Raw genomic sequence first — 16075 nt, forward strand, 5'->3', positions numbered from 1 at the left:
GTCCTTAAGAATGAATATCTATTTTTATGTTTGAAGTATTTTAGTTTGGAAATTAATGTTTTTTTGACAATGTTGTCTGAATAAAATTTTTGGATTGGTTTTGTATTCAATTTAAATCTCATAGACATAATGACGTAGGTTAATAAACTTTCTATTTCGTGGTCCAAACAACATTTTGAAACCGGAGAAACGTCTGCTCAGCGGGTTGGCAAAAGTCAAACAAAGGAAAGAAAGAGATGCTAAAGATGCTGCTTTACATCAAATATCCTCGATTTCGACATTTTTCAACAAAAAGCAAGCATTTGTTTAGGGTTGTGCACGAGTACTAGGCCTATTTGCATTTGTATAGGGCCCATGATGAGTTTGTGCCCAGGGCCTGTCGTCGTGATAATCCCTCCATGGCTGCAATATGTCCGACTTGGAACCAAAGTAAATGAAAACCAAACAAATATGGAGGCCTCGCACCAGCAAAGATCACCGTTTCATGTTATAAACCCAATCTTAAAGGTTAGGTTGTATATTGTCACACAACTCAAAATCAATCTTGATGAGTAGAACCCTCAAAAGGTATTGAAATGGGAATCTTTCAAATGTCTACAATCCAGCCATTATGATGTGCGTTCAGAGCATTTAAGTAGGATGCCTGAAAAACCCAATTAGCCTTCCATTGGGACTGTTTTTTCCATGTTCACTAGAAGAGACCTTAAAGGCCCTGGCTTGTTGCATCCACAACCTTTGATGAGGAAATTTGGGTGGAGGCCATGGAAGTTAATTCTTTGGTGAATGGTAACATATTTTGCAATTTAAGTCTTTTAGTGTTTCTCCCGAAAGTGAGCATTTCCTGCATTACGCGATCAACTCACGAGCAATTCTTCTGGCATCCATGTCGCCGTGTTCTCATGACTGAACCGCTTGAACACAGAGCAAATCGTGTAATTGACTTCCCATGTCGTAACCACAAGCTGATGGGTTCCATTTGAAAGCAGGATATGTAACTCCATGTGTAGACCACACATGGGGCAAAAGTTACAGTTTACAAAAGACCTCTCTTTGTGACTTCTCACAGGTGTAACTGATGACATTAACAGTAGTATTAAATTATGATCAAACAGGGTCTTATTGTTGTCCATTCAAAATAGCGTAGACTTTCCAAATTTGTAAGAAAGCGTGGAAAATGCAAAAGGAATACCAACCTTTTTATTGTGTTTTTTTTGGTATTCATCATTCAGTTAAACCTTTCACACCTGTTCAAACAGAATACTTTAACTGAGCAATATCACCAGGGCTCTTTTGAATTTAATCAGTTTTATCAAAGTGCAAACTATGACTCCAGCATACCTGCACCAAATAATGCAGCTTCTCGCCCACTAAAACTGTTTAGAAGCAGCCATATATCCAGATCTCAGGGTATCCAGAGGAACATTAGGTTAATGTGTAACAGAGTAACTGGAGTTGAGCCAAGCTTGGCAGCTGTAGACGTTTTAAAAAATGATTTGCTAACTTAATAAATTTGGTCTAATCACAATCATCCTGCTCAGCTATGTGTGTTAAAGCTTGTGCACACTCTGAAGTCTGGTGATAACAACTGGCCTTGAATGACTCGAAGCTCACATTCCTTTCATATATTTCCAGCTCAGATCCACACACATTCAACCTAGCCTCTCTTAATGTCTCAGTTTGTCCATCCTTGATTCCTTTCCTCGCCTCCTATAGTCCCTTCCAACTTTGATGCGAGCAGAGGAGATGAGGCAGAAACACAAGGACAAAGGACTTGAGGCGACAGGCATTTGTTTCGTAGCCTTCTTTTAAAGGCGATGTCAATTAATTATGACTTCTTGCACAGCTGCTTTATCTATCCATTATTTGATCTGGCTTAAGGCTGCATTTTATGATCTCTGTCACATGAGCATAACAGTGTTCAACTTATATTTTTGTACATATTTATGTTTTCTATATTCCAACTGTGTGTCAACCCTACGTCATAGGTTCTGAGAGGACTTTCACAAAGGATACACCTTCATGAAGCCTCCTCTGTCCTTGCTCCCGTAGATGCATTTTATGGAATGAAACATCCTTGCAGATGATGCGCTGAGATCGATTTCTGGATCACAAGTGAAAGGACGAAGGAGACAGTAGAAGAGGTGGCACAAAATAGACAAAAAAAACCACCTTTCTGGAGGACTCATCATGCAGGGTTGTTGAAAACACCTGTGTGGATTCAGGGCCTTTAAAGTAGATGCAGTGTTATGTGCATTCTACTGTTTATACTGGGTAATTCTCCTGTATGGGCAAATGGTTAATAAGATATTCACCTGAATGAGGTCTAAACACAGGGATATCATTGCTTGGTATAAACGTTGTTTGTATTTATAATGCTGTGGTGACATAAATAGAAGAAACAGGAGGAAAGAGACAAAAAGAGGGAAATAATGGACACTCAGAGGCCCTTCTTTTTTTGTCCTTCTTTTGCCGCCTGTCTCCTTCCCCCATGCCCCCACTTTCTCCTCAAGTTTAATTCATTGCTTTTCACTCACTCACCTGCAAAGAAAAGTACGTCTGATTTGGACTGTCACAAATTCAAATGTGACATTTGGTGGGAAATGCATCACAGACACCGATGAGGTGGAGGTAATGAGATTTAAACAGTCCTAACACTGTTGGAGTGCACTAGAACGTTTTTTCCGCAGCTCTACAATTGACTGCATGGCTGACCCTGATGTCAGCGTATGTCACTTATCATCTGGAAAAGGGCAAAACTGAGCTCCTGAATATTCCACTGAAACTCAGTTCTGTTATTTCCAGACAGAGCTGGATCCTTCTCCGAGACTCTCCCCGTGTGATTCCACAGAGCTGTTTGAGAGCGACGCCAGGCTTTTCAGCTGATCATGCACAAACACACATGTTCTCTAACAGTCAAGTGCATCTGCACATGAGAGAGCGCGCACACATATGTGCTCACATACGTTAGCAAACAGGCATGATTTCCCACTTGTGTGCGAGCCATTGGAGAGAGCAGGGAGACGACTGACAGCCAAGGCAAAGTGCTGATGGTAAGCAGGATTCGCCTGAAATTCTCGAAAGCCGGGACAGGAGGGAGTGTGTGTGTGTGTGTGTGTGTGTGTGTGTGTGTGTGTGTGTGTGTGTGTGTGTGTGTGTGTGTTCAAGTGTGCGTTTGTGTGCGTGTGTATGTGTTTGCCAGAGATACACAAACGAGGGCAAGGCTTAACCATTTCTAGTACTTCTTAAGATAAATTAATTGATATCCTTCTTTTTTTAATGTTGATATATAATTAATGTCAAAGTAGCTGCTTCAATTGAATTAAATTAACGGAGCAGAATTTATTTGAACTGAATTGATGTTAATTGAAGGGAAATGTGCTGAAATTATATAATGTGAAAGAGCAGAATCTAAGCAAAAAGGAGACACTGACAGACTGAGAGTGTTTTATATTTTAAGAGTTATGCTGTAATTTATATTTTAAGAGTTATGCTGTAATTCCTAAATTTGGTTTGCTTGGTTTGGATCCCTGAAGAATAACCACAATGTCAAAGGTCCTCCATCCGTCCTCTACCCTTGACCTTTCAACATCTCCTCTGCAGCTGCGGGGCAAGTCAGTGACCTATCCATCCTTGTTCCTCCTCTGCACGCAGTGTAGTCAGTGCCATTAAGCTTGTGAAGACCTTCACAGACTGACCTCTGACCCTAACCTCCTTTCACCCCACTACACACAAATGATAATAAGGTCAGTAGATAACTGACTCTAACAAGTTATCAGAACAGAAAGGGTCAGCGTCCAGCCTCTTTGCTTGACCGACTGATCGAGGGTCAGTGTATTTCCATTTTAGCTAACTAGTTTGGAAAGCCATGTTGGCATAGTTGAAATGTGATTATCACTCTAGCCAAGTCATTAATTCAACATTTATGGGGCACCTGGCTCACGGCTGACTGTAAATTACAAGTAATCCAGTTTACATGTTTGTATCAACTCTGTCTCTGGAGAAAACACTTAAGATAACACTGCATCTGTTCAATATTAGCGCAATTACACCTGCTCATTTGTGGTTAAGATTAGAGAAATAGTTCTGCCTTTTATTATCTTACCAAAAGTTACATGAGAACATTGATACCACTCTCATGTCTGTACGATTGATATAAATCTACAACCAGGTGCTGGTTAGCTTAACCGAGCAAAAAGCCTGGCGAGAGCTAGCTTAGCGCTGTCCTAAGGTAATCTCCAGCATCTCTTAGGCTTTACAACATGATATTATTTGTGCTTGTTAGTGTAAAAGTACATGTAAATGGGGTAGGCTACGTGCCAGAATATTTGTTAGCAACGTATTTCTAAAGTGTGGCATTTAACACAAAGAAAATTGTTGTTGTTTTTACTTCAGTTTGTGACTAGCTAGGATTACCAGATGCTGGCAAAGTGCTACAGATGTAAGTTACGGTTAATTTGCGTTCAAATAGTTCCATATTTGAGGAAATATGCGTTTTATTATCTTTCAAAAGTTTCATTAGAACATTGATACCACTGTCATGTCTGTACGATTAATATAAAGCTACAACCAGGTGCTGGTTAGCTTAACTTAGCACATGGAATCACAAGCTAGCTTAGCGCTGTCCTAAGGTAACAAACCCACCCTCCAGCATTTTTCAAGCTTTTTAACATTGTGTACCATATTGTTTTGTGTGTGTAAGTGTAAACTAGGTGAACTGCAGTGTTATAGGGGGTATGAGATTAGCATTGTATTCCTAAAGGGATGTATTTACCCCATGTAAAACTTGGAATTGTTTTCACTTCAGTCTGTGACAAGCTAAGTTTACCAGGTGCTGGCAGTAGCTACAGATAGATATACTGTATGTCGTACAGAAATGACAGTGTAATCCTGCTCCTTATAAAGGTTTATAAGCGTATTAAGGAAGGATCTTGGTTACAGTTAGAAAGCCAGGATGAGTTTTCAGTCTGTGAAAGTCAGACGCATTAAACATCTATTCTCTTCTCTGACCTCCACTCTCCACATTTTCACCTCGCTGTATAACGAACAGACAATGAATCTTGGAGTTGGACATAAAGTTGCAGATTCAGTACTAAGTGGGCCTGAAAGCACAAACAAAACAATGTGGTTCTTTACAGTTAGGATGAGGCTAGCTGATAATCTAGCTAGCTTTGCCATCTGTTCCCACAATGTGAGAAATGTGAGTGCACCCTTTGTGCCATATTTATCCAATCAACAACTCTTTCTAAACCTAAACCTGGTACTAAAGTAGCCGTAAAGTAGCCGTAAAGTAAAATTAAATGTTATATTCAGATATTTCTCTCCTCCTGTCAGGATATTTTATGATTATAGAATTGAAATATAAAATAGCAAGCAAACTTACACATAAAAGCATCCACTCATTACATACTTAAAATGATCCTTTCTGCATATTTGCTTTATGATGGATAATACCCACCCTACACATTCACCTTTGCCTCCTCCCTTCCTTTGCTCTCCCGCACACACATACACACTCACTGACCGACTGGGCCAAGCGATCATGTCCATTGGACCATCCCTGATATACCTTGTGTGCAGTGGGGCATGCGCATGCCAACACGGCGTCTGCATGCAATCTTGATCTAGAGTCACTCAGGCAGACAGACAGGGGACGTGAGGAGAGGGAGAGTGAGGAGGGGGGGGCACCACAGAGATCATCTATATTTCATAGACCTCTCAATTAGTGTCAGTGTTCACGGGTAGGAGGTTGGGGAGCGTTCCCTGTCTACTTGTGCTGCTGTACCATCAACCCCCTTTTACCTTTACCCTCCCCCCACGTCCCCCGTACACAATAGGAGGTCTGATTTAGGTTCACTTCGAGCCTTTTCAACTCATAATGAACGAGATGCCGTCGGGGATTCCTGACAGCGGTTTGATCTGATATAATTTCCTAAACGTGATAATGGTGTTATTCTAAATGTGAGAACACGGAGGATAAATAAAAATCCCACGGGATGACACGTTGGAGTCAGACGCTCGCGTTTATCGAGGTTTTCATGGTGCACAGATGGTGAGGTAGGCTTGTCATAAAACATTAAATGGTTGCAAAAATGTGAATCAAAAATAACAATCCCAGATTAGCCCCTCTGCATGTTTTTTTAAATCTTATTATTCATTTCTAATCCCATTATCCTAAGACTTAAGCTATGTGTAAATTTATAGTTCAAGGGACGAAATGCGGCACAATTTTTAGGTCATGAATAGTCCAAATTTTCTGGATTAGCACCCCCGACCGCTCAATTTCTAAGTATACCTCCTGTGTCGATTTCACTCCTATAGGACTCTGAGAATAGTTGCATAATTTTTTACAACCAGAGCCAGACTGCTCGACTCATTCATCGTTCAATCCTCCTGATCCTATTAGATCCTCTGAATAACATATTCTACTAATTATCAGATTTATACTCACTGGCAACAATTATTTACTACAAGTGGCAGCTTTAGGATCGATTAGAATGCACTATAATGATGAAGTTAATGGCTTTTTGTGATTTTAAATCCAACCATGCTTAGATGTCTTTTAGATTAAAGAGGTAATTGGAAGCGACTGAGATCATGTGAGTCTGTAAGATGTCCCAAATGGCTCGCTCAGACGTTTCCTCATCAGGTCAGGTTGATTTCCATCAGGTTTGGAGATATAAGAGCAGATTTGATTAAAATTAGGTAACCAACATGAGGACAAAGTTGGCTGACGCTGTATTTGGGTTAAAGTGAGGGCTATTTTTAGCTATCGTGGCATTACGGTTGCACAGACTGACAGTGATCCAAAGTGCCAGACCTTATTTTTCAAGGGCTTGGATGCGGCTGAGTTTCAGTATTTGGACAGAGATGTTTCAGTTCGCTTTATTGAAGTTCAATAGCATTTTTCACAAAAAAGGGATTTAAGAGCAGGGAAATTTGTGAGTCCTCCAGGACACTTACCGTGTTTGTGAATGGGTGGGAAGGACGGATTTAGTTTTGAAAGTGAAATGTCTCAAAAGGCTAAATTGTGTCCTGTTGCAAATCACACTTTGCATGTTGCAAATCTGCTGAAACCGGCCCAAGGATAGAGGAAGGACCTGAATTGGTTTGTTTTTTGGTCATGGGATTTTCATACTTGCCACTAGTTGTATCTTTGCCATCAGGTTTCTTCTCAAGTGAAAGGTTTGTGATTGCAGGGTGAGATACTTGACAAAATGGTGGATGTTGGAGAGACTGCGGCCAGTGAAGTAACAGCTTTTTGTTAAGTACATTTAAAAGTATATTAATATGCTGGTTATTAATCTTTTTTTTTTAAAGCGGTAATCTCAAAGATCGTTCTCTTTCGTTCTCTTCGGCGGCACCTATGGCAATAAAGAGTAATTGCGGGAGCACACTTCCCAGATATCCAGACAGTGCTGCATGTGTGACGTCCACGGTTGGCTCCGGTTGTAACTCTTGATTTTCCTCGCTGACGGTCGCTTTCCTTTTTAGACTGTTTGCCTTCATCTGAGCGTCGCATCTGTGGGCCAGAGGCTCAATCACCATTGTGTTACCTCATTCGGTAATAGATCGTGACTTAACATTTATTTAAATGAAAATCCTCAAGTTTATCACTTTAAATATTTTTTGGGGGCTTTTGCCTTTATTTATAGGACAGCTGAAGTGAGACAGGAAATGCTGGATGCTGGGAGGAGAGAGTGGGGGATGACATGCACCAAATGAGTTGACCCTGTGATCAGTGCGTCGAGGACTGTGGCCTCTGTATATGGGGCACCTGCTCTACTATATACTATACTGCTCTACTACTATATACTATATACTCTTCTATCTTAACTGTGCAATATTTGACATGAAACACAAAGTGACCTGGTTCATCACCGTCTTATATCTATGATTAAAACTCTATTCTGGTCATTATTAACACAACTGGAATTAATTTCAGCGCTACCATCCAACTTACCCGCCGTGGTTTCACAGCTTCACTTTCACTTCAGCATCCATACATATGTCATCTGTCATAATATTGTCAGTACTACATTACTCCAGTAGAAAACTCAACCTGTGCGGGGAGCAGATAGAGATCAGGAACCTACAGATAAGGTGTTTACATTACACACTATCCCACTTTCTATATTCGAGTTTTCCAGCAAATATATTTGGGTGTGTCAAAACTGGGATAAGGTTTTATCCTGGTTTCTGAAGTTGGGATATGATGCACATAAACAGCATGCTACAAAAAAAAATACAAGATTATATCTGAGATATAAGTTACATGTTGATGTACAAAATCATAAATGATGTGGAGATGAAGGGAAGCCCTACACACAGCAGGAAAAGACATTTTTGTGATATGCTGTGTGCGTGAGTGTTTACTCACATAAAGACCACGTTTGACTTTAAGCACCAGGCTCTATTCCTGTAAGCCCTGCGTTTTGCTGAGGAGAATCCACTCCGTCTACCCTACCCTTTCCCTTGGCCTCCTCCTTCTTAACCCAGCTGGATGCTCCAGCTGCTAGGTTATGGCTTGTCTGATGCTCCCCTGTGGCTCATTTAACCAGGGAAGGAGGCAGGGGAGAGGAGAGAAGAGGATGGGAGAGGAGAGAAGAGGATAGGAGAGGAGGATGGCAGAGCTCGGACAGAGTGATGTTTGGTTTAAAAAAAAGAATGACTACATTAACATTCAAAAAGAACCCTAAATATTGGGTGAAATCTGTGCCGATGTGTTTAGAAACGTAATTCATAAACACATTGAAATCAGCAGGGATCAAGCTGTGTTAAGCGTCCTCATCTTCCTCCTTTATCCTAATTTAGCAGACCAGGTTTCTTAAGACGCTGCAGTCAAGAAAATCACGTTACACAGACAACAGAAACATCCAGGTAGCTAAGGTGAACTCAGTAAGAGAGAGAGGCCAAGTGGTCTCTAAAGGGAGAGATAAACATTGTGGGTTGCAGTGCTGGGAGAGAAAAGACTGAGTGCTACACAGGCTTTACTCTTAGTTAAATTGGTGGTCATGGGGGTTAAAGGTCAAACCTAAAGGCCAACAGTGATTGGTTCCCCTGAGGAAGGTCACAATACACATCTGGCCCTGAGCTCATCCATGCATTTTCTTCCTCCCCTCCTCTGCCTCCACACACACACACAAACACACACGCACACACTGCAGAGCGACCTTGAGGATGTCTGCACAGTTTTGTACTTTTCTTTTTTTGTCCTCCCATCCTTCCTCTAACTCGCCGAACAATTACTGCCATAGGAAGCTCAGAAATAAAGGAATCGCAATCTCTGCTAAGGGAAGAGACCCGGTGCTCTGAGGTACAGGAGATAGAGTGCGTGCATTTGTGTGTCCGTGTGCATGTGAGTGGGTGGTGGTAAACCTAAGGTCAGGGTCCTTCCTCTCTTCTCTTGATGCACTGGGTAGCCAGCAGAAAAGGCTCCAGTGAGCACTTTAGGGTTTGCCTCAGGCTAGGATTATCATGGGCTGAGAATTAGGGAGAAAGGCAAAGGTTAGAGGGCTAAGTGTGTGTCGGGGTGTGAGTGTGTATTAGGGGGCTGCTGATGTAAGCAGAGGTTAGGTGCAGTTGGTCCTAAGAATGGAACAACCTCAGCAACTGTTAGTCTATTTGGCTTGTTACAAATTAGGTTGTGTTTTTCTGCCATCATTTTTATCAACCATTAGACAGGCTGCAAGTAGGCCCACAGTTTAACCAGATGATTTACACCTACTGTGAGGAGTCCTTTTAACTGGTTATTAAACAGGCTCAATTTGATACTGATGCCTTTATGTGACCTACAGAGACATCTATCAGACAATCAGCTGGAATATTTATTTATACGTAGTTATATTAAATGCATGCCAATGTCGTCACCGCCTCGTATCCCGAAGAAGCGATCTATAGCATGCAGACTGAAATAGACTTTACATTTTATCCAGCAAAGGTCCACACTTTGTAGTGTGTTAGACAGTTAAAGGGAAGAAGGAGAAACATTATGCTGTTTCACATTTTAAGACATATAGATAATGTTACAATGTTGGATGTCCAGACTAAAGTATGTTGGAGTAATCCCCAGGCTTCTCAGCTCAGTCTGCAGGCTGCTGTGAACGCCAGGTTTCACACAGTTTTTTCTACACGCTGCACTTTGTGACGTCACAAAGTGCAGCCTCAGTAGGCTTCGGAGAGCTGGCCAATTTAGAAGAAAGTGGGCTTGTAGGGGCGGGTTTTTTTTTACTGTAAATTTTGCTAAGCTACTCCCCAGGTATCACAGAGTTAAATATGAAGCTTCAAATTTGGATAACAACCCCCCACACCCACCCACCCTCCGTTTAAGTGTTCAGACCACTTAGTACATCAGCAACAAGACAAACTGCTTTGTCCACAGAGGAGCCAAATATTTACAAAAATAAAGTTTCTCATAGCCGTTTTAAACTAGCCAAATCAAAATGTCTGTATAAATCCTCATTGGACAAGAAAAACTAAACACAACTATTGCAAACACAGTAGGTGATGGATGATCCTGCAAGTTTGTAGGAAACTAGTGACGAATGGTGATTCCTAATCTTGGGGTCAGGACCAAAGACTATATATTTCTTTGTATACAGTCATTACTCAGGAACCTCCAAGTGTGTCTCTATAAAAAAGCGGACTTTTACGTCTTGAGGACCCCTGAAAGTCTCTCAAATTAAACAATCTGGGGAGGAGAATTGCCTTTGGTCAAACTGCTCACCAGTCATGCCCAAAAAAAGGCCGTAAACTGTGATTAACGGTAACAGTGAGACATTAGTCCATTTAAGGGGGAACTACTGATGTATATGTAATGGAGAGTTAAAGCAATTATTTCAGTTTGCCTTATTTTTTCTGAAGATAAACTTGGAGTTTTGTTTGTAGATTTATTAGATAAAATCTAACTTACTGAGAGGAATAATAGTAAAACTACAAAACTGAGATCTTACGTCTTAAAGAAGCAATTCGCTGCTGGAAAAAGCCACTGTCAGTCAAAGCTGGTGTTCTCTGTAATCATTAGAAGCAATAATATTTGAAATTGGCGCCATAACTGTGGAGAAAGTCATACAAACAACGTGTGGTTTCGCCCATTCTACATTCCTACAACACCCAGCGTGCATTGCACCCCTCCCTCTGAAAGGAACGGCCCAGCGAAAATCCAAAATCCGATGAGAATTTACCGGTGGATCGTCTAAAAAATCTTCGGGTCTGCAGTCTACATTTCAAACCTGACGATTGTGAACAAGTCATGACATCAGAGGCGGTGTCCTAGATTGAGGAAGTGTAGTTTAGCAGGATCCCTGGCCTCCGCCAGATGACGCGTTTTACGTCGTCTGGCGGACATTTCCCAGGGCCCATTGGAGAAGCGGATAGCGTCCTCCAAAGGCACAGAGCCAAATTGCATTTATTTCCCACCATAATGGCATTAGCGCCCCATAATAGCATGATCGGACTGAGGTTGAAAATCGGCGAACTGGCCCTTTAAGAAAAACAGATTTCCCTTTAAATATTTCCAACCATTTTTGATGTTTTTATTTGTTTGTGTTGGTTTACGAAGCAGTTTGTAGGAGTTTGTTTCTGAGGTTTAATTTGTTTGTTTTTCTCTCCACAAGCACCAGAATAGGCAGGCGGATGACAGGGGCAGTTTATAAAAGTCACACTGTGGTTTGCGGTTATGGAGGAAAACAATCTGATTCGAGCTCTGGCCTTTCGACTTTGCCTCACACCCAAGTGCACATCATCTGACCCCCGTAAAGCATAATTTACTGACAGAGCAGATAGCCTGACAGTGACTTGAGCAAATGAAACTGATCTAAGCGCAGATTCGCACCTTGTGGCAATGTCACGGTGTAGGCCTACCTTCAGCGCTGATTCGAAGCCTAATGCAGGCTGGGATGATCGCTGCTGTGGCTGAGAGGCAGCGCTGATCTGAGAGCAGTCTCGGAGGCCGGCTGAGGCGAGCTGCAGCTCAGGGCTCTGGTGAGTAGTGAGAAATTAATTAAGAGTGAAACAGCAGCAGGAGGGAAGATAGGAGGGAGGGCGGCAGAGGGACTGAAGGAGAGACGGAGAGAGAAGGAGCCTCTGGGAGTGGGCCTCCTGGAGGATCAAGACTATTATTGCTATCATCATTGTCTAATTTTCCCTCCTTTGCTCCCTCCTCCTTTCAGTCTCATTTCATCTGCCTCTCCCTCTTCTTTCCCTCTCTGCTTTTTCCACCTCCTCCTCGTCTCTCACCTCATTCTCTCCCACCTTTTTCTCTCCTCCATCGTCTTCTTTTCCCTCCTTTCCTCTCTATTCCGGCCCCTAAGAGTGAGGACAGGCTGCTAGCCGGCGGGTGCTGTAGAGGAGGGAGAGCCAGCGAGAGCCCTAATGAGATGTCTATCGCCTCCGTCTAGACTGGACCGCTCCTCTCAGCAAAGAATCACCATCACCAGCACACTGCACTGTACTACACACTGTACCCTGTCTGCCTGCATACTGCTGCTGTTGCTGCTGAGGGAATAGCGAGAGGCAAGGTTTGTGTGTGTGTGGAGGGATGAATGCCTTTGTGTGTGTGTGTCTAGGAGGTGTAGAAGCAGTGGCATGGTGTGTGTGTGTGTGTGTCTGAGGGGTACACTGGCAGAGCTGTATTTTGTGGGGTGTGTTAGTCTTGTTTGTGTATATTGTGTCTGAGTGACAGTGTGTGTGCGGCTGTCACTGCTATCTCTATAATTCGAGTGTGTGAGAAACCGGCCCTTTGGCACACAATATTATGATGGATGCCCTCACACACACCCTCCTCCACTGTGATTGCCTGTTAGGGCTCCACTCTCACAGGCTGACAAAAAAATCTGCCCTCCAAATCCCACCATCATGCACACTCTTGCTTGCAGAGACCCCCTTTTATTTCCTGATAGGCAGGCCTATGGTGCAGCTCCACCACAGGGACCTCTGCTAACACCGGGGGGACCTCGGTTGTTCTGGAGAGACCTCTCCGCTGGCAAAGTCATCAAAAGTACTCAGTTACACATGTTTCCCAGCATCCATCTCCACTGTTGCCTCTGGTGGCCCACTGGCCGCCTCGATATTTCACAAATGAAGAAACATAATGCCACCAAATCCACCAAGGAAACTTGACAGATATTTACTGAATGTCTCTTCCCTTGTGAGGCGAAAGCGAAAAAGAATCTCCATCTTATAAAACTATTTTCTGTAAAAAGGATTTAAAATAATTCTACTAGTTCTGCAAGAATAATTTAAAACTGTTTCCAATAGAAATCAACTTTTTTGATTTTTTGACCGATTTTTTGTAGGTATGAGTTTCTGTATTTTAAAACAAGAAACAATAAGAAGTCATTGCATTATTAAAGCAAAAGGTAGTTGTTAAAAAAGTATCTGCTTTGGAAACAGTTCTAATATTCTCCCTGCTCTGACACACATTGCCATCTGTTTTAAAGCAGTAGTATAAGTATAACATTTTGTGAGATCTTTATTTGCTATATTTCTGAGAATGTGACGGACTACAAAGATGATTCAGGGGGTGATTAGCCTAGCTTAGCATAAAGACTGCACACTATGAAAAACAGCTAGCTCTAATGTGTACAAGGTTAAAAAAAACAAAACAAGCTTGTTTACATCATATACCTTCAGAGGATTTTTGTATATCATCATCAGTAGGGTAACGCGTTGCAAAGTAACCCAAGTACTCAGAGTACTTTTTTGTTGTAACGAGTAATGTAAAGCATTAGTTTTGCAATCAGTTATTTAGTTACTTTTTAATAAAATGTAATACGTTACTGAAAGTCGCCACAAAAAAAGCAAAACTCTGAAGCAGTGTTTCTGTTTCTCTCCAACTCCTTGGCAGGTAGCTGTGTACCAGCAGAAGGTAAACCTACAGTTGCGTCCAGTGTTGCCAACTCAGCGACTTTCTTGCTAGATTTAGTGAGTTTTCAAACCCTTGTATCAACTTATTTTCTAAAACAACGATCAGTGACAAATTTAGCGACTTTTCCAGACCAGTTGAATATATTATATTGTAATTAATTCCCATACATGCTGCTTAGAGTATTTGCAGCTCCGAGTTGTTCTCTCTCCTCCTCTTGTCCCATGCGTATCAGCATTGCGCAGGTAGTCAGGGGCACGAGCAGCATGTGCTCATGTGCGCAAATTAATATGTGATGTCACCAATATGCAAATTAGCGTATGACATCAGCTGGCGACTTCTAGCTACTTTTGGAGCTAGTGCTAGCTACTTTCATTGGAAAACAGTTGGCAACACTGGTTGCGTCAGTGCGCATGCGTAGCTAGCTAATTGAACTAGTGAGATGGCACAGAGGACAGCGTTTACTTTGTGGAAATATTCACGTTATTTTGAATGTGAAAGGGACAAGAACAACATGATAGTGAAATGTAATATCTGGAGGAGAGGTGCTTTTCAGCTGTGAAGAGCTCTACTTCGAATTTGAAGTATCTGCAAGCTAACAATGGTGTCGACTAAGAGCCCGTGTTGTATTGTTGTCTTTGAAACAGCTGTGCCTGTATGCTTCTGTTCGCTGTCAGACTGCATAATAAAGAGCTGTAAAGGTAATATTGCGTCTGTCATTCCTGTTAGGCTGCAGAGTTACAGATTATGGGTCGTAAAGAAGGCTGAAACGACAGTAAAGTTAATACATTCAAAAGTAGATGTACAGTAGGCTATGTGCCGTCCTGACAATATAAGCGACATGTGTTATGAGTCACAAAGGGGTTGTAGTTTTTGGTAACGCAAAAGTAATCTAATGCGTCTAATGAGTTTTCTCAGTAGGTAATGCTGTAATGTGAAGCTACCCAACACTGAGCATTATACCATCTTCAACACAAAGTCCATTAAGGAGTCGCTGAGCTGGCAGCTGTTAGCGGCTAGCCTAGCATGCTACTCTGAAGGCAGTGGACTTCATATCGCCTGTCAGCTCCGCTCCCTGTGGGGGTGAGCTGTGAAAAGCTTGAGCTTGTCTCACTAGAGGCCCTTCTCCTTCTGTCTCTTTGTCTCCTTACATGGGTTTTATAATCAGAAGCTCTTGTGAGGCATCTCTTATGGTAACCTGGCTGCTGCACGCACACACTCTGTTCATTAGAGAGCCACTCTGGAGAGGGCTAAGAAATGGAGGGGTAACGAGAGAGAGAGACACAAATGAAAGGAAGCAGAGAGAGTGAGGAAGAGAGAGTGTGAAAGAGAGACAGAGAGCTTGTTAGCAGCCATGCTGAAAGTCTGCTCCAGTTATTCGCTTGAGTGAGAGGCGCCGCCTTTTTTTAAAAAAACTCTTCCTCACTGTCTCTGTTTCATCCCCACGCCCTCCCTCCTGCTCTCTGCTCTCGGAGGCTCGTTGGTTCCAGGTGACAGGCTTACTGAGGGTCAAGCAAGACTGCACACTGGGTAACTCACCTCGCTCACACGGAAACACACACATTTACCGTCTCTGGAACTCTCTCTCTCAGACACACGCGCGCGCACACACACACACACACACACGATGTGCTCACACTGGGCTTTCGACTGCAGGCCTCATTAACTGCACTACAGCTGCCCCTGTTTTAGAGACTCTCCTCAGCACGCTGTCTCTCCCTCTCTCTGTCCCTCTCTCTCACAACTTCCTCTCCCTCCGTCTCACGCAGCAACACACACACACAGTCAGAGGTTCACATATTGTCCTTCAAGCTTTGTTTTTCTTTTCTTTTTTTATTTCAGTGCATCATCTGTCCCTTATACAGGCTCAACAGGACGGCAAGGCTCATCAGTTTAGTTTACTACAGATTTTCATCTAAAAATACCCACTTTTTTTGTAACAGTAGAAGTGAGTAGAAGTAGTAGTTTACTCGGATTGACACGTTGAGTTTTATCCCACAAGTCTAAATTGGTTTGCGGCACGAGGAAACAAATCTACATTTTACAGTAAAGTCTTCCAGTCCCCCGAGGAAATGAAAATGGCAGGTGAGGAAGGACAAAAAGTCAAAATAAAAGCCGTTGTCGCATAATTAGGATGGTAAATTAGGACTTTTTCTGGACAGGTGAATCTCAGGTGATTAGAAAATTCTGGTCAAAACTAGGCCGAATGTACAG

Source organism: Semicossyphus pulcher, unplaced genomic scaffold (genome assembly GCF_022749685.1).
Source record: "Semicossyphus pulcher isolate SPU_LCO1_2020_fin unplaced genomic scaffold, fSemPul1.0.p SCAF_9, whole genome shotgun sequence".
In the NCBI taxonomy this organism is placed as follows: Eukaryota; Metazoa; Chordata; class Actinopteri; order Labriformes; family Labridae; genus Semicossyphus; species Semicossyphus pulcher.